This window comes from Anser brachyrhynchus (assembly GCF_964034855.1).
Source record: "Anser brachyrhynchus genome assembly, chromosome: 3".
NCBI lineage: Eukaryota > Metazoa > Chordata > Aves > Anseriformes > Anatidae > Anser > Anser brachyrhynchus.
The window spans coordinates 4,844,326-4,870,342 of NC_137696.1; the positions used below are offsets into that span (position 1 = coordinate 4,844,326).

Sequence of the window (26,017 nt, forward strand, 5' to 3'; positions counted from 1 at the left end):
GAATGTCTTGGGTGATGGCTGTGATGTACACATGTACGGACTGTAGAAGTAGGTGCTTTTGAAGGGACAAGGACTAGTCAGGCTGTAAAGAACACGTAGCGAGGTGATGAGGTTACTGTTGGATGATCAGATTTCATTACCAACAGCTGCAGCACTTGGAAATTGCTATCTATAAAGGGGTGGTTGAAGAAGGGAATCAGTCATGTTTCCCATTTGGTGCAGTTTCGGCACAGTAGGTGTACATCATCTCTTGTGCCAATGGTATGAAGTTCAGAACAAAGTTAAGATGCATGCCTATCCCAGTTGTATAACAGATGTACACCCCCCTTTTATTTATTTATTTTTCTTTGCTTCTTGTGATTTTATTTCTTTGGTGTGAAATATGGAATAGTGGTATGGAAACATAGTATAGTTTTGTCTTTTAACTACAGGCAGTCAAAAGACAAAACAGAGCCTGCAATTCAAAAAGGAGAGGGATGTTTTGGCTAGCATCTGACACAAGTACTTGCAACTAATACCAGCTGGCTGCTCAGACACGTGTATCAGCATTGTGCAGGGCTGGTTCATCAGCTTCGCATCACTTGGTAAGACAGTGTTTGCCCAAATGATGACTGAATTAGTGCCTGAGTGACATCATGTCATCGGCTGCAAATCCCATGGTCCTTGGCCGGAAGCATCAAATGCAGAAGAATGAACGTGCCTGCTTAGTTCCAGGACAAAAGAAATATGAACTAATCATGACCCTTCCTTTTCTGTACTTCTGACCTAGGAAGAGCTACCCGATGTCTGCTGATAATTGCCTGCTTCTCACTCTGCTTTCTGGGCAACTCTGTGCTACATGCAGCACTAAGTAAAAATAAAAATTAAAAAACTTAGTCCCTGGCCCAGGATGCTCCTCTTGTGGCAATTTGGAAATGATCACTTGGCACTTTAAAACTCGTCACCCTCACATGGGGCGTTTCTTGGTCTGAAAGGTGACTCCCTGTAGATAACATGAGCAGAACTGGAGAGTGAAAGCACCAGGCTGAGATTTAAGACTCTCTGTCTTTATTATCAGAGTGAGTAAACAGCTGTACTGTGTGTGTACAGATGAGTAAACCTAACACAAGGGCATGGCTGTCACACGCCACTTGGGATTTGCAGAGCTCCTGAGGAACCTGATTCATCTCTAATGGTACAGATGTAGAACAGAGAAGATGTTACTTTCTCTTTTTCCTTACTTGAATTTAAAGATTAGATGGAAAAAAAATATCCATACCATCATCAAAACAAGAAATAGCAACAGCACTGATGTAATTGTCTAGGCCACAACTCAGACACTCAGAGACTCTTTGCCATCTTTATCGCACCCAGGAAGCATAACTCCAGCTCTCGCCAAAACCCCTATTAAAATTCCTATCTCTGCAATATTCCCAGAATATCAGCAAATACATACTTCTTTTGAGCAAGCACAGATACCAGATCCCAGCAGTAAAACTGCAGCCTTTGTGAGCATGGGTCAGCATTAAGTTTGTTCTCATACAGAAGCAGATTCTCACAGGAGATTATGGAGCACAAACTGCTAAGAAAGAAGGCGTGAAGACAAAACCACTGAAATAATAAGGTAGGCTCTTGTGAGCAGTCTGGACTTTAGGACCTATCCTCAGCAGTGGGACTGATTTAAGCCATGAATACTTTATGCTTATAATGGTAACATAGCCGAGACCTTGGCCAGTTTAAAACTTCCGTCCTTCAAGCTTTATGTTCATAAAAATTTAAGGACTTTAATGCTAAATTGGAATACATCGTGACTGCTTTACAAGCATAACTCCTCATGGGCTTGGTGGAGCCAGGGTCCCCTAATGCCCACTGCTCAGCTCTGGAGGGGTTGGGGGCTCCTCGGTGGGACCCCACCACTCTCACTGCCTCTGTGGGGCTCCCTGCCTTGCTGACATCCCCAGAGGACCGGTCCCTTCTGAAAACTGAGGATGAAGATTTCCAATAGGGAAATCTGTGCCTAAATAGCTATGCTGGTGCAGCAGATATGCCCCTGTTCCCAGGTTATTAGTTTGATAATATTATTGCAGAGTTCACTGCCTCTGTGTAAACAGGATCTGTCTTTCCACGGCAGATTCTACACTTGAAATTTGGTCTGAAGTGGTGAAAAGTGCTAATACCTTTGTGGTTTAGGGTGGAAAAAAAGTCAGAGTTACTGTATGATTACGCATATCTATTTGTATGTGACTGCTGAAGTTCCCATTGAACTTCCTTTCTGAACAGTAAGGGTGCCAAAGAATCACAAAATACTACTTTTTCATGTAATAACTCTGTAATTTGAAACGTGGAGATGAGATTAGTTTGGAGAAAAACTCCAGATTTTTTTATTCTCCTACAGGGCAATTAGTTCAGAGAAAAATCTTACTGCTTTGAAAAAACCTGGAAGGTTGAAAGCTGAGTTTGGACTGAAGGGTTTGTGGACTCTGGACACATTATTGATGCTCCCATACTAGATTTTCTGAGCCAGCTGTGCTAGATGAATACACGATGCTGACTGCCAGCCTCCTGTCTTAACTTTATTATGCAGAGGGCTCACAGAGTGCTAACTAGGGCCTATTATTCAGTCCATTCAGCTCACACCTGGTTCTTAGTGAGATGTTGCACTGCTTTAACACCATGAACTATGGCTTTATTGCTCTCTGCTATTTCCTCCTCCCTCCAGCTTGAAAAACCACACTTCAATCAATGGCTAATGTCAGGGTGGGAGTAATAACCTTCATTTATAGCAGCAAGTAGGGACATCTGGACAGCCCATGGAGAGAGGCAGGGAATAAAGCCATCAGGATGTGCAGATTATACTGTTATCATATGAGCTCTTGGTCTCAGGAAAGCTTTTAGTGTGGAAACATCCCAAATGTTCTTTCCTTCGGCTGCAGGTTTTTCCTCTGAAGGACACAAAAAAAGTCAAGGGAACTGGGGCTGACAGCATAGCAGCAGGGGTACTTAGTGTTAATTAGTTGCATAAAAAGACATTACAAAACATGTTTTAGCTGTTCAGGCCAATTCTTGAGGAAGATGAACCGATGGTACTAGAAAATCCGGAGTCAAGTACAAGGAACCCAACTCAGAGACAGGCAGCCCCTTAGTAATCCAGGTCTTGTGGCCAGCTCTGCCTCCAGGACAAATCCATGAAGCTTTTGGCACTCCCCTTCCACCCACACACTGATAACAGGAATACTTTCCTCCTCCTGTTACTTGTCTGCCTTGTTAGTCTGCCAGGTTTTTAGGGAACAAGGACCATTTGTGTGTCATCTCCTACTATGGCATGACTTTTATCTCTTGGAGCCTTCAGAGCCAGCTGTAATGGTGTTAATAATTGGTAGATGAAGGGTACTGCAGGGTACATCCTCCTTCTCCGTAGCCCCGTGACGGATCCCAGCATGTCCTCATTGATAAGCCATTTGTTAGCCTATGGGATGAGCATGGCACCTATACCTGTTCAGCATTTGCCTTTCTTTTATGCTTTCAATAAAAATAAAACCCCTGAAGACTTCACGACACAGATTGATGTGAACAGGCACTCAAACCTTCCTTGAACCAGGAACTTGTTTTCATGTCAGGAACAACTGTCAGGTTTCCTCAGGGCACTGTTCAGCTTTCTGTAGTGAAGACATAGTGCCAAAAAGCTTTTCACATGGAAGGTGGTATAATTCCAGCCACTGGACAAAACTGTTATTTTTCTTTGCTAAATTACTTCTGAAAGGAAATTCCATTTTCACGGAGAAACTTAAGCATTTCCACAGCAAAGATGACATTTCCTGGCGAAAACAGTATTTTTTTTTCCTTACTGTGCCTGCTGTTCATTTAGAGGGAGAAAAATAATTTGATTCTTCCACAAGAATTAAAGAAAGAATTAAAGGAAGGAAGGAAGGAAGGAAGGAAGGAAGGAAGGAAGGAAGGAAGGAAGGAAGGAAGGGGACAGCAAATTGCTTTTGTGTTCAGTTAACTGAAATGAAAAATATTTTGCAGAATACTAGATTACTATTTGACTTCTCATGATCCAGGGATACTCGGCTTTTGGCTGTTATGAACCAGGTTTTACATCCACAAAAAATAAGCATTCCCTTGGTCAAATACCTGCCCCTTTAGGCACTTGGATCCTTTCTCTAATATGTCGGAAATCAATTATCTGGTTATCCTCTGATTTATTAAACCTCATGTCTGAGATTCTGAAAATATTTGGATGCTGTTGTAATGCATTTTGTCCTGGCAGAGCGATTTGAGCTAATACATTTTGCACCACTCAGCCGAGGCATCTTGGCATCCTGAATCAATCTGAACCGTATTGAATGCAGTTTAATTAATGTCCAATGTACCGTGCCTTGGTGGAGCGGACAGCTGGCGGCTTATCTTGCGTGACCTTGGGTGACAGACACAATCTAGGATAATGCTAATGTGTGTCTTTTGTCGGTTGATACTGGGGGAGCCAAAAAGCCAGGGCTTCAACAATCAAATGATTAGCACATATCCATGGGGATAAAGATGGGAGGGAAGATATGTCTACCATGAAAATGTCTTAGTACCTAGTGATTCACAGACAGGCTAACGCCAGATGCAGGCAAAAACTTTTCATTTTACAAAGTATCTTGCCATGCTTTCAGCAAAAGAATTAGTACAGAGAGGGAATGTAGGCTGGGACACAAAGGCTCGAAACAGAAAGGTTTTTAGGGAGTGAACAGATTGCTCGTTAGTTTTAGGTGCTGTCACAGCTGGCTTACCCAGGCAGACTTTTCCCAAAGAGGTGCTAGCCAGGTGCCCAGAAGGAGTTGGGGCATTGAGCAGAAGTGGTGTGTGTCTCTCTGTACCTCTCTCTTTGAAGAAGAGACTAAGGGAAGAGCTGATACTTCTGGCCAAAACTCACTGAGACACAGAGTCAGCCTCATGGAGAAAAGGCTAGGAAGACAGGGAAGATTCATGAAGCCAAGAAGTAATAAGAGAAGCAAGAGAGGACCTTTGGGAAAAGCTCCTGATTGCTCACATTTGTATGTAGGGAACTGTAAATTGTTCATAAAAGTAGATTAACTTGTTGTGTAGAAATTCTAATAGAGAAACCCTAGAAGCATTAAAAAATTGTTCCAGTTGGACATGGAGGAGTTATGATAATTTTCCCAAAGGACAGGGAGAATTTGCTAAAAATCATTTTTTCCTTGTCCAAATACAGAACCCAAACTGGAAGCAAAAGCCAGATGACCAGATATGGAAAACAGTCAATGGATCACCACCCGCACTTATTTACACTGAGGAAGATAAAAAAAATAAAAAAAAAAAGTATACTTTCCCCATGTGTGTGTAACATACTGAACATGCAGAAGCCTTTCTGCACTTCAAAAACAATAATTGTCATTTCTATTATACAATAGTCAACATTTCTATTATAGGAATACACAAAATATTCTCTGAAATATGTCCACAGGTTATTATTCTCACTTCTAATCATCTTGCGAAGCCATTTCTGATGGCTCTGTAATCTGGAAGAGGCTAATAGGAAAAACAATGCTATATCTCATTTAACATAATTGCCAGCAATTGCTGATTCCCTAATTTTTCTGGATCAGAGAATTTTTCTCCCCCATCTTTCTAACCAGACTTATGCTGGAAGTGCACCATGGCCTGGGCAGACCAGCATCCACAAGAGGGCTCTGCTGGAGGCCCTGGTCCAGGTTTCTCGGTATACAAACAAATAATAATAAAACAACCGACCCTTTACACAAAAAATAAATCTAGGTTTGGTTTGCCAAATGCTTTCTCCTTGCAAATTATTTTCAAGTTTCTATTTTCCTTCCATTTTCTTCATATAGTTGTATTCTGGAATAACAGGACATCGATGCCAGTTGTTGCAAGCTTTGTAACATGGAAAAGTGCAGCATGATCATTTTTAATGGATGTAAGCTAATAAAAGCTGGTCAGAAAAGCTTAGAAGCATTTCCAGTAGGAGATGAAATTCAGTCTATTCTGAAACATTTCAAGTTAATGAAATGTTGTTCTGTAGTAAGAATTGCAGGGGATTCTGTTAATGTCCAAATATCTTATTTTTCATGCTGTGGTATGGAATATCTTAGGTTAATTTTCAAACAAAACCATTAAACCTTATTTTATGTACAAAGGAATAAATATTCATGCATGAAAAGAAATACAACTTCAAAGAACAAAGTGTAGATAGATGTTTGGGTTCCCTAAATGTGCCTCTTTAGTTTTCAAAACCAGGAAGAAAAGCTTTTTTTTTTTTTTTTTAATTTTATTGTTGGTTTGTGCCATTAAGATATTGACCTCCATTGCAAAAGACAACTTGAAACCTACATCCAAATCACTGAGTACACTCAAAATAACTAGACAGACCTTCCAAAGTCCTCTAAAAATCTCTGGCCAGAAATTGTCAAACCTGCAAATGCTGAGCACAGTATTCTGAAACAAACCTAGCTCGGATAAAGCAGCAATCTTCTCACACTCCTGACCATTCATGTAAAATGGAAACTTGTTTGAATAAGCATTTATCATTTTCTCACCTCTCCATTTCAGCTGAGGGTAAAGAGAAGTTTTGAAAATTTACACATTTCTTTTCTTTTTCCCTCCAAACAGATAAAATTTACAAACTCAGTGCTGATTTTCCACTTCCTCACTAGAGCTCCTCTGTCTGACCTTACTGCAGTCTGAAACCCCACTCTGGAAAAGACTGAATCAAGTTCCTTAATAATATTACAGCTCAATTGTGCCTGAAAATAGGTGCATGCGGTTGTTTTCCATTTTCCCTGCTTATCAGATGTGCAACAAACCCTTGCATCAACTGGGACATCTAGCTCTGTTCCCATCTGGGTGCAGGTGTCTGCACCATCTCTCCAGACTTCAGCGTCTCCTATCTTATCACTGTATCCTTTTGATCAAGGAGCATCTTTGCGCAGGGCTGTTCTTCACTTCAAAGCGAGTGTAACCTGACTAATCTCTCCCCTCCTGCTCTCATACAGGATCTGGGAGATGCACTCAGGCGAGCAATTGGGGAAATCTGGATGACAGGCTCTGAAATCCTTTGTGGTGAGCTTTTTTTTCTTTTTCCCCTATACAACTAATGCAATGTAACAGCGGGGAAGGTAAATAGGGGCACCTTCCATATAGCCTCCTACAAGGATGAGAGAAGAAGAGTGATTTCATATCCAGCAACAGCTGTGTCATAAGAAAGCCGACTGTTTCAGGAAGAAAATCTGTCACCCCCCCTTAGGTGTCACCATTCAGTAAGGTACTTAAGTCGCTGTTGATCTTTACAAACAGAAATAGCTCCACTGACTTCAGTGGGACAACTCAAGTGCGCTGAGCAAGGCGCACATACCTCTCCCAACAGAGGCTGCATCCGGCCCCCTTATCTGCACCCTCGTGTGAAGCTGCTCTGCAGGACAGCTGTGACAACTGTCAGTGGCCTGAGTTTCAGCCTGAGCAAAAACGCTTCGTTTTCGGTGCTGAAAAGAACTGCTTTGCCTCCCTTTTTTTTGAGCTACTCATACTGAGATGATAAACAAGCAAGGGTCAGACTTCAGCCTGCCAAGCTATTATCAGGCCACCATCCACAGTAACTCTTCAGGAAAATGCATAATTGCAGAACTAATGAGTCATCTGTGCACTGCACAATTACCACAACTGCCCATGTAATCAGGGTAATTGCAGACAGCAGAGCATGGCTGGGAGCACCAGCAGCACCGTGAGGCCAGGGAGGCAAGACACTTGCAGCTCAACACACGCATGCACACACTTGGGGTTTCCAACAGACAACTCAAAGAAATGCATGTGCAAAACTATCAACCACTCTCTCGTGTACCCTGCATGCAGCTGACACTGGATTTAGCAGCTCTAAACTGAGGAAAATATCTGCAGGATGAAATATGGAGGGAAATACAGAATATATGCGGAAACGAAGCATGGGGGATGTAGGTCTGAGGGGAGGAAGGATGAAGCAACGAATGAGGGAATGCAAAGTGCTATATGGGTATGTATGACAAGGCACAGCAACATCAAAGGACACCATGTAGATAGCTGATTGGGCTCCCTCGGTTTGCCTTTTTCTCCTCCCAAAAGAAGGAGAAAAGAAACAAGAGAGCAAGCAAAGAACCAACGATTCCAAATGAAAGAAAAAAGGGATGAAGGCAGAGTGAGCTAGGACAGAGAGAAAAACCCTGAAAGGCAACAGGACTAGAGGAGAGGCCACTGCAAGCTTTGATGGCACTTCATTTCACTTAATACGTTTAAGCTTCTTTATTGCTGCATGCCTTTGGCAGACATCCTAAAGCCCTGCAAGTGTGAGAGACAGACGCATGGCAGCTATTTGGAACTCCTGGGGATCTCGCTGTTGTTGGCTACTTAGGGAGTTTGGTAATTAAGGGCAATTTAGAAAAGGTAGAAGGAGAACCTGCTGTTCACCAAAAGCCACAGTCTCTCCCAGAGCAAACCACCAACTCCATTGGAAAACAAATTATTGCTGGAGTCCTAGGCTCAAAGACCAAGAGGATTAACTCAAGATTTTTTAAGTTCATCTTCATAACTGAAGCTGAGGATTTCACCTGGTCATCCATATGCTGACCCGAATACTCTGCAGGCAAGCCACAGTAGGTGCTTGAAAAAGAGTTTGAAGGAGTGATTTGGGGATTCATGTGACGGCAGCCGCACGTGGGACACACACAAAAGCGTCAGCCCCTTCGCTCAGCCATGGCATACGGTGAGAGCCCAGCCCAGGCAGGGAACCTCCCCTACTGAGCTGCATGTGCTGAGAAAGATGTTCACACACGAAGGCTGCGTTTTTGGGGTCGAGGAGAAAGCCTGCTCCAGTCTCCCTGCAATCCCGAATAGCAAAATCGGCCTTCCTTTAACCTCAGCCACAATGTCTCTTCTTTTTTGGGCATGGGAAGAAAATCAACCCAAATTGTTGAATTCCTAGATTCGCATTTAAGCCCAATCACTGTTTAAATATTGCTTATGCCCTTCAACAGAATATGCCATTTGGCTACTAATATGGCCCGTGCCGGGAGAAAAATGAATAAAGGATTTAATTACAGCCAAGATGCCCCTGGTATAGCTTACAGTTACTCTGCAAATCCTCCTTCTAAACCTCTCCGCAGCACAAAGAGGCAGCTTTTCTGCCTTGAGCTGGGGGATGCGGCGCGAGGCGATGCGCTGCAGCGCCCTGCGAGGATGCCTTTGTTGGCAGGGCTTTGTGTGGGAGCCCTGCCCCGTGAATGATAGCCTGGCCTGGGCATTAGCCTCGGCTTTTGTGAGCTCAGTTTCCCTTCTAAATTACCACGTTTCTGTAATTTCAGAAGGCAGGTATTTCCCTTGGTGGTGAACGGTGCAGTCTTTCGGGCCAGGAGGCGCGGGTCTGAATGCCAAGCGTGATTTACAGGTAACTGGCTGTTGTTTTACAGCCACCGCTAATGTCAGGCAACTTCAACTTTGCTCTGCACCACAGACACGTGGAACAACTCCCACTGACACCATCAACAGTTTTGCTGCTATTAGTACTGCAGAGTCAGGATTTTTTTTTATTATTATTTTTGAAATTTATTTCCCCCCTAGACATAGCTACTGTAAAGCTCTGGAGGTCTGTGCAACACAGATGATAATGCTTTCATCAAATCTAGGCCAAAGAGAAAGCCTCCAGGGTAGACTCATGAGTGCAATAAAGACCTTTTCCTGACTTCAATATTTACATAACATTATGCTCACTGTTATGCCCCAAGTTCTCAGCCAGGAGTGCAGCTTTCTGCACAAGGACATCCCTAGCCCCATGCATTACCCTAAACACATCACAGGCTAAAACAACAAGGCTGAAGAAATGCAGTTAGTTGTCATGCTAGGCATGAGGCACAAAAGTCCTTCAAGGGAGCTGTGGTGCAGCTGGTAGCTAGACCAGGCATCCCAATTCCTAATTTTGCCTCTTAAATTCAGGCTGGGGACGCCCCACATCCCTAAAATATGGGTTGGTCTAATCAGTTATTAGCACACACATTTCTGAGATTGTTCCTTGTAGTCACAGCAAGAAAACTCCCTCAACTTAGGGTTTTGCAAACCTGCACATGGGTCTAGCAGAGTGACCTGGCCACCCACCACCACGGGAGCTCGTGCAGCTTCAGGGCTGCCCACACACAAGACCCTGCCCCAACAGGGGACAAAACCTGGACATCCTGGCACAAAGTCACGACCAGCCTTGGGAGCCCACGTGTCTGCTCGAGGCCGGATGAGATGGACAGAGAACAGGTTCCCTGTTCAAGCAGGTCCCAGACCAGCAGGTCACAGGCACCTCGGGGAGTTCCTCGCATCCATTTCCATCACTCAAACACAAAGATGCCCCGCTACCCAACTACACTTTCAGAAGGCCCTGCGGGGTTACAAGGCTATTTTCCTTGCTTTTAATGATTTCCTTATGCTTTTCCACTCCTGGACAACATCTAGCTTTTGACAGGGAAAAGAAATCAGCTCTGCCCATTATCAAAATGAAAAGTGTATCCCAAAACAAAATCAATTCTATTTATCTATAACTTTTAAAATACCAAAGCAAAACCAAAAGAAAAGCAAACACTTCAGACAGGAGAAAACACTGTTTGCCTCATGGCAATTTTTCTCAGTTTTACTGTAACAAGAAAAAAATTTTGTATTGTGTAAAAACGTGAAACTGTATTTCTGTTTTCTGCTACAGTTTTCCAGCCCAGGTGATTTTCTGAGCCTGTTGTGATTTTTCAGTGTGGAAATCCTCAAAGGATCTGTTCTAAAAATACTTGTTCAATCTGAATTTATGTAAAGTTTTTGAATTTACAATAAACCCTGGCAAGGAATTCCCCAGACTGCTACCCCCTCCAAAAAGCCTGATTTCCAAGCTGAGGAACCCTGGCTTATTCAGTCCTTCCTTACATGAAAAACCACTCCAAAACTTTCATCATATATCGTGCTTTCCTCTAATCTTGTTTGTTCTGCTATATTCTTGTTGAGCTCCGAGTCCCAGACACGCAGGCTGTATTTTAGATGTAGCTAAACTGATGGCAAACTGATTTGTTTGGTTTTGTGCTCTGCTCCTTTCATTTGATTTGCTTTTCTCAAGGCAGCCAGGCGATGAGCTGGTGTGTTCCTGGAACTAGCTATCACAACCCTGGGGGCTTGCTTCAGAGAAGTAATGGTCAGCTCAGAGCCCACCATTTTGTATGGGAAAGTAGGACAGTGTCTCCCTGTATGCACCATTTCACATTTATCGGCACTGCGTTTTGTCTGCCAGTTTGCTGCACATGCTGCTGTGAGAACCTCCTCCAGTTCTACCCAGTCCTTCCTCTTCCTTACCAACTTGAATAACTTTATATCATCACCAAATTTGTCATCTCATTGCTCCAGCACAGACCCCTCCACAACCCCACTATGGACTTTCTCTGCGAGAACACCTATTTACAGCCATTTACTGTTTCTTCTCTTTCAGCCAATTATATATCCATGCCAGCAGCATCCCTTTCATGCTTCATTTCTCTTAAAAACCTTTGTGAAGAACCTTATCAAAAGCAATCTGGGAATCCATCCGATGTATATTCTTTGGACCCCTCGTACCCACATGCTTTTTAGCCTCTTCCAAAAATACCAAGAGCTCTAACTTCAAATCGAATCATTCTGCCAAATCAAAATAAATTCAGCTGGTTTTGAAAAGACAGAGGTGGATGTTTGTTGGAACAACTTAGTCAAAAAAAAAAAAAAGCAATCCTCTTTTATTATTATCCATGATCAGACATTTACTAATCACTTTCTTTGAATAGGTGCATTACTCAACACTCTTAGCTGCACATTTTATGAAAGACACTTTCCTACACCATCTTCTGCTAAGAAACAAAGATCTGCCTGCACAACAGTGAGAAGCACTGAAGTGGCTTGGAGGATTTTGTTCATATTAGTGAACGAATTTCATATAGTTCCTGTTTGTGCTATTGGTAATACAGGTTAGATAACTAACAAAAGGGTTATGAGATCTGTAGCTCTATTTTCCCTTTATGATGTATTGTTGATATGTATACAGGTTCAGGGTGCATTTAGTAAGGAGGCTGACATGCCAGACTTCTATAGCAAATGGTAAAGATACCTTCAAGTCCTGGAGCTGCTGGAAGCTCTGGCAAGAACTCAGAAACTTTACTGTGTCATCCTCTTCTCGTGAAACACATCTTATGGGTTCTCAACTAACTACCACTACTTATTCTTCCGTATTAATAAGCAGATACTCACAATTTAATGATGCACATTACGACTACACTGCCAAGCTCCAAATTACTTGAGTGAGACACAGTGTTGGGGTTTAGCTATTTGCCTACCAGGTGCAGTCAACCTATAGTGAGGGCAGGCAGTGCCGGTTTTACTTTCCACTCCTGTTTGAAGACAATTGTCAGTTTGTTAAAGTTCTTGAGGCAACGCAGTGAACCAGCACAATTACCTGGTGCTCTGGCCATGACCCTGCCCTGACGTTACCAGCCTGAGAAGTCGCAGCCAGTTTCTGTTGCAGCAGTTCTTTCTGCCAGGCAGCCCTGTGTGCTGGCACAAACCGCCACAGAACTGGCCAGAATTTGATGCTCTGTGCATATGTGTGTGTGTATATGTTCAGATACATAAATGCATTGTTCCCATTTCATACACTCTTTGTAGAGGCCTGGGGGATAAGCTGAAACTGTCTGCATGTCACCGAAGACAGGAAAATTTGGTCCAATGGGCCACGACAGACAGGGAAATGTCAACAACTCTTGCACGCCATAAGGACAGTTACGGAGACAGTGCTGAAGACCAAATGATTAAAACATGAAACAACCTTAAAGAAATACTAATAACGGATTTATGTAACTCCCTTCATGAGCCACCATCTGCACTTGATTTGCCGTTTGCCTTATGACAAATCAAATATGTAGAGAACAGGAAAGACTTAATATCTTTCCTCCACATGAGATGAAGTTCAGCCAGATGAGTGGAAAAGCAACACTGTACCTGCTGACAGCCCTTACAGCATACCAGCAGAGACAGGTACATTATTTGTTAAAGCTAGAGCAGTTCCAAGAGTATAAATTTGTCACAGTGGAATTTGGCTTACATGCAACACCCAAAACCGCCAATGGAAATACACTGGTAAGAAGGCACCAGGAATTATTAGCTGAGCTCTTCATCCTCTGGGTCCTGTTGGTTACTTGTACCACAGCCAATACACATTTTTTTTCCTGCAACCTTTTCCCTCCTGTGTCCCCTACATTTCCCTTCTGCTTCTCTCCATTATCATTAGAGTGATGCCCAAGGGATTTTCCTACTTGCTTCCCAAACTTTTTGTGAAGCTCATAAAAGCTTCACTCTCCTGCCATCCCTGTACAGTCCCTGCACCCATCTCCTTCTCTCAGCTGACATCTTCCTGGGGGAAATGAACCATAATGTCAAGGTCTACATGACTTATAAGAGAGCTTTTCCACCCTCCTTCACAGGCAATACTTCTGCACAGTTCAGGGAATATATCAGAAAGGAAATGCCACTTACTCTATCAATAAAACTTCACCTGTGACACTCTTTGCTAGCATCTTTTCAAAGAACTGATCAGGTGAAAGATGAATCTTTTCTTCACAAGCCTGACCTGGTAATAATTTGCTACGAATTGTTCTATGGTAATAATTTGCTATGAATTGTTCTGGATGCTCTCCGAGGTTACACTGGCTTATGATATATTTCAGTAATGAGGTGCAACATCATCCTAAATCCCAAAACAGTGTGCTGCACAATTTCATTCCTTCATATAAAGCATGTAATTTTGAGGGAATTTATAAGTAATATTGCAAAACCTAAAGTATAGTACCTCAGATACTTGTGTTATTGTGGGGAGTACAAATAGATTCTTAACACCGAATTTCTTAAGCTGTATTTTCTTTAGTAGGTCAGTAGCAGTCATGTTTACGGATCAGAATAATCAGATGACAAAATTACAAGTTCTAGCAAGCAAGGCCACTAATAAGGTAGACGTGGTTCCCTTAAATTTTTGATATTTAAAACTGAATTTGATTCTTACTAAATTTATTTACATAAAAAAAGAGAGTCCAAATCCTTGCAGGGCTGCTGACCACTATTACTGGTTACATTTTACAGATAAGAAGACAACTTTTCTGTTTCAGAGGGAAATCCTACTAGCACTTCTTTCAATAACGCTTATATTACTTACGTATTTAAATGAGGTTACTCATCTAAGGAGAGCATAATTTAGTTTTAAATGAATTGCCCAAAGCTACCCAGCAGTAAATGCCATAGCTAGGATCACAATTCAGGAGCTGCTGAACAACCTGACACTACCCAATCGCTGAGACATCTATTTCCATATCTGTACTAACACTAAGGCCATAGGACTAGCCCAAATCCTTTCATGTAGGGAAATAAAATATAACACAAACAACACATGACAATGCCAGCAAAGCCTATGTCAGGAAGAAATTCAGGCTTGGGCACTTGTATATTCACATTAGCTAAATTGCAATCAGTATATCACAATGCAAAGCTTTAGAAGACTTTAGTCAAAGCAGTAAGTTTAAAGATTAACATGCTGGCTTTTAAAACTTGAAAGATGATGCTTATTAAACTTACTGGCATGTAGAGGTTGAGAAGAGGTGACATTTTGTATCAGACGTGTTGCTCTGTATCACCAACGTTATGCAAAGTGCAAAGGTTTATCAGCTGGAATTCAGACCACAAAAATCCTCAGCGTTAACCCAGCCACATTAGATATTGCCTCTTTTTAATTAAAAAAGGCTTTTTATTTTGTGATATGGCATCTTTGCAAATCCTGTGATGTTATTGTGAAAGGCATGAAGATGTCCATGAAGCCAGAGAGCAATTTTTACAAGATCATCATATATATTTTGTAATTCAATTTTTCCAACGCAGAAAGAGTAGAATTTCAAAGTAGTCAGAACATTTGAAAGCAGAAATAAAGTGAAAGAATACACATCTATTTTGTAGAGTTGTGCAAGCTTTGCCATTTTTAAAAAAGAGATAGCAAAACCAGTCAGCTAAGCCCTCTTCATCTTAGCAACATTTCTCTTGCAGCAGTGTATTTATTACATTTTCCCCCTTTATTTCCCTCTTAACGATGTTCAGTATCTTCATCAGCTTCTCTAAGAAGCTGACCAGCACGAATCTCTGAAGAAGTGCAGCCTTACAGACATAAAAGCAAAGAAACCATGAAAGATTTTCACTTCCAGACTTCTTCACTAACATCTTCCTCAGACTGCTTCATATTATGTCCTTTCTCACATATAATAAATATAATAATGCACAAATTGAGCCAAAGGAAGAAAAAATAGAGGAAAAAATAATAGTGGGATAGTATTTTAAGTGGGATGATGTGAATCGATTTTTCAATGAAGTTGTTCCTTCTAAAACTTTGTCAAAATTTTACTTCATTGAGCCAAATCTCACTGACTTACTTAAACCAGACGACGATCTGGCCCATAGTGCATCACTGTACACACAGGCAGACATGAACAAAGCAAATAAAGAAGAAAAACTCCAAAAAACTGTGAAAAACTGGAAAAAATCACTGGCATCACCAAGCAATTTTCAAGGGGAAGACACAGTGAAGTTCATTCCCAAGACTTCAAGGTAAAATGAAGGCCTAATTAAGATGTTTGGCCAAGGTTTAGTAGCTATTATAAAAAAGAAGGCACATATCCATTCTCCTCCCCGAAGATAAATCAGCATGCAACTACAACAAGGCCGTCAGACTGGGAAATTAAGAGGAAAAATCCCCCTGTGTTACAGGCCCCAATTTGCCTTCTACCTTTATCCTTGCTGATAATCTACAGCATTGGTCTCTGCCAAAAATCAAGATGAAACTTCAGTGTAGTACAATTTCCTCGCTTTCAAGAACGAACATGTGGGAGCAGGATGATAACCCAGCCCCACTGCACCATCCATTTGTCCAGCCTATGACTCCTAAGCAGTATTAGGAACCCCACAGAAAACGAAACACAATGGTCCTACCAGCCACTGCTCCCACTGATGAGGTGCAAAGATGGCAGAAGCTCACCATTTAGTAGTAATACTATAAATAAAAAAATATATATATTTGAAAATTATAAAGTATAAAACACCATTTTATAGCGGTACCATAAAATCAAGTACCGAATGCTATAAAACATCCTACCTGTGCTTTAGCCAATGTCTCCTAACCAGCTTAGGGAGTTCCTAAATTAAATTGTTACATGCCTCACTGGGAAATGAAGAGTTTTTTAAGGCATGGAATAAAAATTAACTAAAATTAATTTCACATAAACCTATTTTAAATGTCTTTATATCTGTGGGATTTGGGTTATGGCACTCCACTCTTGCATAAACCTTAACGGGTAATCAGTAAGCACAAGCTGAAAACCATAGATGTTTTATTCTCCTAATGCGCAACACGAGCAGTGTTTTTCCTAGGAAACACTTTCAGGTTTCTCTGAGTAACTGGCTTACAAAATCCTATGTGAGAGGAAGAGAACAAAGGACTGAACCTTATACACAGAGCTGAAAGTTTTACATCCCACTGTGTTATTTGGGGTCCAGGAGAAACATTTCACGTACACTGACATGAATTTTGAAATGCTTGCTGCTTTTCTTTTTGAATAGCCCATTTTCTGATTCAAATCATTCAAATCATTCTCATCGGAGAATATAAACCTGGCTGCCTAGATTTTAATTTCTGGCTCGGGATGTATCCATAATTGCTATTGTTGTTGTTGTTTCTCATCAACATGAGTCACCATCTGGCAACAAAGTGCGGTCCAGGAAACTTCTATAACTTCCCCTTAATTTAATTCTTCAGGATTCTCACCCTCGTTTAGCATGATATTACCAGAAACCGATCCAGATGTTACAGGGAGAGGCAGGAGATAAGTAGCTACTAACTGGCTTAGACAATTCTCTGTAAGGTTTGGATTCACAACAGTTACTTTCAGACACAACTGCAAGCAATCACAGAAAACTTGGAGTTCTTCTAACTAGAGAATAATTAAATGAATAATTTATACAGGTCATGATTCAGCCAAGCATTTAACTACACAGTTAACTTTGAGCATATATTGAAATCCACTGCAACTGGATATTAGCACATACATTAAACTGAGCCACGGTTCTGAACTTTGCAGAACTGGAACCTACCATGAGAGGAGGGAACACATGCAAGATGTGTAGGTAGCTGCTGGACTCAAAGTCTCTGTCCGTGTTTGAGATGGGATTTAAATTAAGTTTGAATAAACTGCACCAATACTAACCTGAAGTTAGTAGAGACTACTTGAAGAAAGGATTTCTATTAAATATGGTTAAAGGATGTCATTTTTTTTTCATACAGGAAAATAGAAAATCAAGTAAAGGAAAAAAAAAAAAGAAGAAAGAGGGAAAAAAGAAAAAAAAAAAAGGACTCGTTTAAAATTAGACATCAGCTTCACATGTTTTTTTTCCAAGCATCTCCACTCTCCAGTCTGAGAAGCAAGTACTTTTGAAAAGCCCCAGATTCTTTGAATTCTGGCAACTGAGGTTCAGAGGTGATCTCATCAGTGGAACAGAAGGCTCTCAGGTACCATTCTATCTTGGAAAACATTTTGCACCCCTACAAATTATTAAAAATTTCTATGACTGATTGATTCTGGCCTTCTGTAGTGGCTGAAAGCAGCTTCTTGCTTTTCTCAATGCATCCTGCTAGGGCCATGCTGAAGCAAGAAAACGATGGCAGCATTTCCAAACTTCTTAAGGCTCCTTGGGCTTAGGGCACTTCCTCTATAATCCAAAGGGCTTTTCTGATGAATGCCAGATATCCCAAATCCCCTCTCTAACAGTGATTCGTACATACTAGCTCCTAAACCAGCCAGCACACCTCAGGGAGGTGCTTCTAATACAGCTTCGAGAAATGCATTAGGGTCTTGGGCCTTACACTACCATGAGGTCACCCAGGGCTCAAAGGCACACTGTCGCCTGGTTTTGTCAGATTACTCCAAGCCACTGCTATCACTAGAAAAGTCTTAGGCATAAAATAATATGCCTTTAGAAAGTGTGGATTTTCAATGACAGGACCAAGTTAGAGAAGAACCCAACACATTATTTAGATATTTAATGATAATGATCCTTTTTTTGCTGTTCCTCCTGCTCAGCTTGTGGGACTAATTGCCCCCTCCTAGTCACCCAGGGCTGCCTTTCCCTGGGGCACTCATAACAGGATGTGTTTCTTAGTCCTATGTACATGACCGATGGGAGCTCATCTTGCTGCAAAGAGATGTGTTTTAAACCTGTTCAGAGCTGCTAGCTTCACCCTAAGCAGAAGAACCTCTTTCTTTCTTTTTTTTTTTTTTTTTTCCTGCTTCCCTGTCTCTCTTTTTCTGTGAATGGGCACAGGGTTATCACATGATAACATGGGGCACTGAGCTTTCCCCTCCCCTCTCTCTCCTTTAGAGTGTTTTAATTAACATTTCTAATATATGCACTCATTACCACATTCCTGGCTTCAGCTTTAAACTGGTCATTCTTGTTACAAGCCCTCTAGGACATAGTGGTAAAACTTTACACATCTTATATTATAGCAATTATTAATCACAGGTACATTTCAGTGATTGAACTACAGCAATTGCTACCAGTCTAAACATAATACTTAAACAGAAACAAATGACAAAACTGGGAATGGGGGTACCTGCATAGGGTGACACTCTCTTTACCCCATTAGTTTTATGGGACCCTTTGGGGGCTTTATCACAACTGCAAAGACTCCACAGCCCCACTGTGTCTAGGCAAGTAAAGTATTTCTGCAGTAGAGCAGGTGTGTTGGATGCACTTATTAAAGAGATCCACTAAATCAACTGATGACCAAAGTCTACGATGTGGATGGCAGTTAGGAAATGCTCCCCTAAAAAGCAGGAAGCCAATTGGAAAATATTGTTGGAGATGGAGATGACCAGCACAATTTCTCTTGAATATACAAGGCAAACAGCTGCCATAGAGTTTGGACACAGAAAAGAAGAGCTGAACTTGGGCAAATCCTTGTGGTGGGGCTCCAGTGATGCTTTTAGCCTAGAGAAGAGCAAACAGCCTCTAAAAGGTTGGATTATATTTTCCAGCTGGACTATGGCTTTCCTGCCCATCTCTTGCACCAACCTTTTTCAACAAAAACAGTTTTCTGACTAAAAAATATTTTTGTTGGTATTACTGTGTTAGCTTTCATCTCCAGGCATTTTGGGTGGGTGTAAGAGAGGCCTTTTCTGTACTTGTACCAGCTTAAAGTGACCATAGGAACATATCACTCGTCTATAGGTAACTATATGTGTTTTTTTTGTTGTTGTTTTTTTTTCTGATAGCACTTCAACCTTTTGTGTTTGCCTGAGCTTAGAGGGTGATTAGTAGGCGTTTTATAAGAATGTGGAACAACAAAAATAGGAAGCTGAAAGAGAGGCTTTACACGGAGGCTTAGCCTAGTGGGAATAAGTTCTTTCTTAGATCCCTCTAATTGCTTTAATAATTAAGAAACAATTTTGTTAAGCTATATTATACTTGATTTTAATAAAATCACTTATGTAGAGCCAAGAATTTTAGCAGCAATTCATGTGCATACAAAGAAAAACACATCCCTCTTCTGTTATGCCTTCAGGAGAAATTAATAAAATGTGTGTGAATATCTAAACTGAGTTTTAAAAATCTTCTTTATATTTATAAACTCCTTTTATGCTGACAAAATGGATGACGTTGGTCAGTAAGTGCCCTAACCGCGCTGCTTTAGGCTCTTATGGCTCTGATACAGAAAAACACTTGACCATGTACTTCACTTTAAACAGTTAAGTGATTACATTAAACTTCATGGAAGTGCATTTAGACCTAAAATAAAGCATGTTCTCAAGCGTTTTCTTCTGGGGGCCTCTACTTTCCATTGTTTATATAAGTCAATAAATTTTCACTCTAAGTTAAAATTAGCCAGGATTTTCAAATTCAAGACAATAGGAGATCTCTGATTTGCAAGGGGTGGAGGCTTGGCAGCTTCATATCACAGACTTGACATTCTAGAAATAAGGCTTGCAAACCACCCATATGTATATCTTGAAATGAAAGGGAAAAAATCTGATCTCAGTCTGGCTGCCATGAAAACCCAGGCTGGCTCCACTTAAAAAAACACCACCAACAAAAACAAACAACAACAAACCAACACAACTCTGATGCCTTGACTGAATTTTCTGTGCTTTGGGCCATTTCTTTATATTTCTTTCCTCCACGCATTCCCATGTTCAGTCACACCCACCACCAAGCTCCAGACCTGGTTCAGTCAGGAACTTCTTATGGAATATTAAAAGTTTGCATGGTACAAGCAAGTAACTCCACAAAACAAAATCCGGTAAGGCCAAAATGAAGTGTTATTTCTCTAAACAGGTAAGTTACAGAGAGGTACCCATGCCAAAATACATGGGTATCCCAGTCATTACTGAGGAAAAAAATATATATTTGATATATATTTTGATATATTCATATATATATTATACATTAAAAGCATGTCTTTTAATTGCCCTCTAAAAAATGTTATGCTTAAAAAGTATTTAGAAAGCACAAAGCTTTTAAAGGACAAGTAAAAGACGCTTTCCTTATCAAGCTAGATTTGGCACGACTTCCTTTTAGCTGCTTATTAGCTTAAACCATAAACTCGTTCTTTATGTCTAGCTGTCCAGTTTCCAGGGGCAAAGCATCATTAGAAATAATTTGGGGGAAAAAAAGAAATTTCATCAAATGCTGCCACAAATGGCACCTGGAATAAAACATGCCTTCTGCACCACTGTAAGGTAAGGCAGTGAAGCTAGTCCCCACACTTGCAGCCAGCTGCTAGAAGGTTAAAAATTATCATGGCAAGGTAGAAATTTCAGTGCCTTTGAAAAAAAAATACATTGGTGTCAGGGAACCGCCAAAGGCAAGCACATCCGTCCTGGAGCTGTACCTACAGCTGTTTAGGTGACAGTCCTGGGCAAAAAGTCCTACAGCTTTTCCTTTTTATTTTCTTTGTCACTAGATGTCACTGTACACACAAGTGTGTGCCTGGGACTCCAGGCAATCTGGGCACTGATGGCCAGGGGACATGGCAAGAGGTAACCTCGGGTTTGAGAACTGCTGTTTGGCTTTCACTTTTGTCTTCTGGACTTGCATCCATTTCAGTTTTCACTTCATTCTGGAGCAGAAGCAGGGTGATTCACTTTCATGGCAAACTTTGCAGTCAATTTTATCTGAAGAACCATTTCATTTTTTTCCTATTAACATTGAAAGTTCCTTAATCAGGCACTGCAGTATATGCCAGCTCCAGATAGACAAGCAGAGGACCTGTCATTTGAGCTGCTGCAGAAGTGCAGCTCCCACTTACGCCCCACATGGGCCAACCAGGCTAAGCGTAAAGGATTACCTTCCAGTGTGCAGACAAGGAGTAAAACCGAAATTACAGCTTGAGTTAACAATCCTAACTGAACAGTGCAGTGAAGCAGCCTCCTGAGCTCAGAAGCTCACATAGGTGACCCCATTCCCTCCATGTGCGGACAGCCAGCGACTGGGATTCACCCTGCTAAAAGACATGAAACTGCTGTTCGGGGCCCTTAGCCCGCTTCCTACAAGGCTAAGCTCAAACCATACAGAAAGCCAGCTGAAGGCCATCTATCACAGTGCATCATCAAAGCCCTTTACCCTTTAGAAATTATTCAGCAACAGGTAGGTTCATATCTATTGTCCCTACACACATTGGAAAGCAGTTGACAAAGTTTGGGCCATAAATGTGTTCAAAAAGCAATTTTTCTGTGAACATCTTGTTAGATTTGACTAGTCCGTAGTTCATGTGCTCTACGATTGGAGACTGAAGCAACATGGACAAGAAAGTGAAAATCAAAGTGATTTCAAGACAGCTGCACCAACTCCCTATTAAAAGATACTTGAAAATAGCTGTGTGATTTTTATGCTTTGGCAAGCTTCCTTTTGGACAAAATTCATTTACTTAAACATTCACAGATATTAAATTACACGAGTCACACAAGGAATTAAAGTGAATGCACAGGGATAGATATTAGCTGTTGTAAAACAGCACTACTCCAGAGACTGCTGATTTGCATCAGCTAGGAATTTGGCGAGCGGGTTTTATTTGGTTCTATGTTCATAGATGATTTCCCATTCATCCAGATTTACTAGAGCTTGTTAAAATTCTCTTAACAATATTAGATAGGAAGCTCTATAAACCACAAGACTTTTCTTTTTTTTCTCTTTTTTTTTGTTTTATTTTGTTTTGTTTAAGATATGATACCTTTGCAAAGAATTTTCTATTATTTCAAGATAGGCTGAAGTGTGGGAAATACGCTGAATGGAGATGTAAATTAAAATATCCTGATCTTTGGAGTACACTGAATGTGAGAGGGATAAAGGGCAGTTACCATTTTGTAGGTCCACATCCTCTATTCTAAAAGATACATGGGGTTTCATATTGGATATGGTAAATAATTAGAATCAGGGTGTACAACAGGTAGAAAGATGGCAGAAGAAGGAAAATTTTCCACTGAAGAGGAAAATTTTCAACGACAAAATTTGAATTTGTAGTTTGTAGACCACTAAGAAAAAAATGGGCAATATTTCTTTCCTATGACTGGAGAGGCATCTGAACATTTCCAGCTTCCAACAAATGCATGTAAAATTACAATGTGGCCTACAAAAACACTGCACTTGATTTTGATATTTGCTTTCAAGAAATACTTGTACACAGTAAATCTGAAATACTGAATATTTGGAGACTACATGAAAGAGAAGCAGTCATGACAAAAAGGCATTAATGTAGAAATTCCAATGTAATACTGATACTTGGGCATCACTTGCCTGGCTAGAGTGTACCAGGTTTCTATCTAGGATGAATCATCGTCATCCTATCGGTTATGTGAGAAGGCACATGACAGCACCTCCACTTCTTCTCTATCCATCTCCACATATTTCATAGTTTTTGATTTTGAAAATAAATATATCTCTATAAACTTTTGCTTGAGAGAGGAAAGCCCACAGCAGCCACTAAGGCTTACCCAGACCCCGCAGACAAACTTTCACACATTTTGCACATTTCTTTTTCAGTGCAATTCACTAATGACTTTTTGCAATATTCATCCTGTTTTACATCCTAAACACAATGACCTTTGTTCTTAGCAGTCATTTTTAATAATCCATTTAATTCTATGACCAACAAAATCAGCATCTGACATATTTTGTTCTCTTCCTTACCAATGTCACTCTGCCTTAGTTTAGTTCAGAAAGCAATTAAGTTTCCAATAGCAGCCAGTCAGCTCAATTCAGCAATAAAATCGGTTCAATTTCAGCAGTGTGTAAAATGAATGAGAACAGTAGAACAGAGTAAATTCTTTAGTATATCAAATCCTGTCTATTACTAAAAATGTTTCAGAAGTACTCCCCAACAGCTTCAGCATCGCTGCAGGGTATAAATTCTGATCAGCTCCAAAATGATATGGTAACTGTCGTATTTTTCTAGCTACATACTTACTAACAGAAATAACACAATGGAAATAAATAAACCTTGCAAGCCACTTGCAAAAACATCAGAGTTCTCCTAGAAATATAAATATTCTTCAAAACTTTTCTCATATGAAAATATTGTATTATAACATATTTGGTGATTTCTCAAAAGGGCTTTGAAAATCATTTGTGAAGGACTGAAAAAACACAAAATGGGGAGGAAGCTGCCTGTGACCACTTTGCTCTGGGCTCTGCTACCACTCTCTTCCTGGTGATCTCCACAGTTCAAACCTGTCTCACAGCAGGTACCCCCCCACAAATGACATCCAGCCCCTCAGCAGATCAGCCCACGACACATCCGCAGCCTTTGAAAGCTGACTTTTGGCTGGCCAGGTGGTTTAACAATAATTGGGCTTTGGAAGCTGACTGCGTCCCTCCCTTGGCGTCTTATAACCAAAGAGCATGCGGTTCCATGGAAAAATGGTTCCACTGGGAATCCTTATGAGACTTTCAACAATTAGAAAACATCCACATGCAATATATCCCCTCACATCCATCTGCAAATGGATGGATATGAAAGGACAAATCCTAAACTATCCTTTTCCTCTAGGGCACTGCAAAGCCCTCAACAAAGGTGTAAGCTTTGGAGTCCCACCATCAGAAGGCAGGCTGGGAAGAGGTACATGTAAAGGACTTTGTGTCCCTATGGACAGTAGACACTATGGAGCAATCGGCTCTAGAGGTGTGAGTAAGACTGGCAAGGTGGGGGGATTTTGTGACAAATTGCAGACAGGATGGCTTCAGCTGGTGGGAATTAGTCTCGGATCCAGAAATAGAAGAGAGAAGTGGTCTTCTTTTGTAGCTCTGAGCAGCAGCAATTTCAGTGAGGTCAAAATTTTGTTCTACAACTTTATAATTGTTAGAAAATACCACGATGCAGGGATCCCATGCATTTTGTATAGTTGCTGAGTGCACATAAACAGGCAGGAGCCGCTCACTTGTCCAGTGAATCAGCAGAAAGATTTCTCAGCTGGTCTGGATAAGCCTTTGCCAGGCCAGAGGCCAGCTCATGCAAGACCCAACTCAGTTCCTTTGGATTTCCTTGGATTTTGTCGTTGACATTACTGGGACCCTGCTGAAGCTCTTTGCCATGACTAATACTCTGATGACTTTTCTGGGAAAGGGAAAAAGCTAACATTATCTTTAAAACAGGTGCCAGGAAAACCTATTTTTCATGACTGTTTTTCCCATCCAGGCATACCGTAGGCTAGGTGACGGTTCACCTGCCATCAACACATCAGGAACTCATTCGGCTCTTACACTGCTTTCTTTTATTGTACCCTAACTGCCCTGTTGCACATATAACCATCTCCAAGCAGTTTGCCTGAGGCAATTAGTGGAATCCCTGCCCCTCAGGTAGGGAATAAATAAAGGATCTGTCACCACCAAATAAGCTGTGAAACAAAGCTCCAAGGACGTTTGCTGAAGCAGGTGACCGAGAAACCAAAGTTGCTGAGCCACTAACGTACTGAGATGGAAATAAATGTATGATACAACTTGGCTGCCAACATCCTTAATTACAGGACATGGCATCATTTGATTCACAATGGAATAAATGGATATATTTATACATTTGGAGGTTTGAATGAGGATTTCCTGATTTCCTGATGAAGTCATTCCTTTATTACAGCAGCACCTTTCGTGGCACTCTGCAACTAAGGTCAAGTCAGCATTTCCATTAAAAATATCAAACCTATTTTCAGGGCTTTATTCTTACTCATTTATAGAAAAACTCTGTACCGGATGAGACTTGGCACACAGGGCTTCAGCCCAAGACAGAGAAAGACGGAGGTTGAGATTTTTCTCCCTTCTTCTCTCCAAGTACACAAATAAATACACAAATGCTAAGTAGTAGCAAATGATGTCTTTTAAAGACTAATAAATCCTGCATAAGCTTTTGCCTATAAATCCTAAACAAAGACTTCTGCTCTGGAGTATATGAGGGGAGAATATTAAAAACTATTAAGTGTTTTTGTCTGGGTAAGTAACTGCTTCCCATGTGCAGTGACTTCTTTTCCAAGAGTAATTTTACAATGCATTTTATTAACTGAAGACTCTGCACAATTAATGCAACAGACTGCAGACCAGGGCTCAGCATAGTAAACAGACTGAGAGTTTTGTTCCAGCCTTACTCTTGTATTGATGTACACACAGATAACTCTCCCAGAAGCAGCAGACCTGCATGGGTGTAAAATCTCTGCCAGGAAGAGGAGTCAGGCCCTGTGCTCTCTGCCCTGGTAGGCCTCAAACAGGAGGCTGCAATGACTTCAGAGGAGCTGTTATGCTCATTCATGGGAATAATCCACCTACCATGCAATCCTGCTTATCCAAAGGGCTCAAGAGACACTTAGGATCTCCTGAAAAAACGTGATGGGGATGAAGGAGGGAAGGATCCAGCTGAGCATGACAAGATGATGCTCCAGGGATCCAGAAT

General features: G+C 41.1%; 2 long non-coding RNA genes across 4 annotated transcripts in view; one reads left to right on the forward strand and one right to left on the reverse strand.

Annotated features, from left to right (window-relative positions):
* LOC308192692 overlaps positions 1-26,017 on the reverse strand; it is a 195,060-nt gene that overhangs the window by 15,657 nt on the left and 153,386 nt on the right. The gene's annotated exons all lie outside the window — the stretch shown is intronic.
* LOC308192693 lies at positions 1,464-20,285 on the forward strand. 2 transcript variants are annotated; one of them, XR_013949017.1, is made up of 4 exons: positions 1,464-1,603; positions 6,996-7,062; positions 9,330-9,412; positions 17,375-20,285. It is a non-coding gene; the product is annotated as an uncharacterized lncRNA (long non-coding RNA). The 2 variants fall into 2 exon arrangements; XR_013949018.1 differs by lacking the exon at positions 9,330-9,412.